The sequence below is a fragment of the Trichechus manatus genome, unplaced genomic scaffold (assembly GCF_000243295.1).
Source record: "Trichechus manatus latirostris isolate Lorelei unplaced genomic scaffold, TriManLat1.0 scaffold00011, whole genome shotgun sequence".
In the NCBI taxonomy this organism is placed as follows: domain Eukaryota; kingdom Metazoa; phylum Chordata; class Mammalia; order Sirenia; family Trichechidae; genus Trichechus; species Trichechus manatus.
The window spans coordinates 18319678-18320883 of NW_004443947.1; positions in this window are offsets into that span (position 1 = coordinate 18319678).

Below are 1206 nucleotides of genomic sequence, written 5' to 3' on the forward strand. Positions count from 1 at the left end.
AATATGTACATAGAAAAAGAGGCAGTCGTTCAAACAGAACAAAGGGGATACTTCAAGGTTTAAAATCAGGAAAGGGTGTGTCAGGGCTATATCCTTCCACGATACTTATTCAATCTGTATGCTGAGCAAATAATCCAAGAAGCTGGACTATATGAAGAAGAACATGGCATCAGGATTGGAGGAACACTCATTAACAACCTGTGATATGCAGATGACAGAACCTTGTTGGTTGAAAGTGAAGAGGACTGGAAGCACTTACTGATCGAGATCGAAGACTACAGGCTCCAGTACGGATTACACTTCAACATAAAGAAAACAAACATCCTCACAACTGGACCAATAAGTAACATCATGATAAACGGAGAAAACATTGAAGTCGTCAAGGATTTCATTTTACTTGAATCCACAATCAAAGTCCATGGAAGCAGAAGTCAAGACATCAAATGACACATTGCATTGGGCAAATCTGCTGCAAAAGACCTCTTTAAAGTGTTAAAAAGCGAAGGTGTCATTTTGAGGACTAAGGCACATCTGACCCAAGCCATGGTATTTTAAGTCACCTCATATGCATGTGAAGTTGGATGATGAATAAGGAATACTGAAGAAGAATCGATGACTTTGAATTATGGTATTGGTGAAGAATATTGAATATATTATGGACTTCCAGAAGAACAAACAAATCTGTCTTGGAAGAAATACAGCCAGAATGCTCTTTAGAAGAAACAATGGCGAGATTTTGCCTCATGTACTTTGGACATTGTCATGCATTGAATTATGTCTCCCCAAAAATGTGTGTATCAGTTTGGTGGGCCATGATTCCCAGTATTGTGTGATTTTTCTATATGTTGTAAATCCTGCCTCTATGATGTTAATGAGGGAGGATGGTCAGCAGTTGTGTTAGTGAGGCAAGAATCTACATCATTGGATTGTGTCCTGAGGCAATCTCTTGAGATATAAAAGAGAGAAGTGAGCAGAGAGACAGGGGGACCTCATGCCACCAAGAAAGCAGTGCCAGGGGCAAAGCATGTCCTTTGGACTCGGGGTCCCTGAGCAGAGAAGCTCCTAGTCTGGGGAAACATTGATGTGAAGGCCGACAGAGAGAAAAAGACTTCCCCTGGAGCTGACACCCTGAATTTGGACTTTTAGCCTACTTTACTGTGAAGAAATAAATTTCTCTTTGTTAAAGCCATCCACTTGTGGTATTTC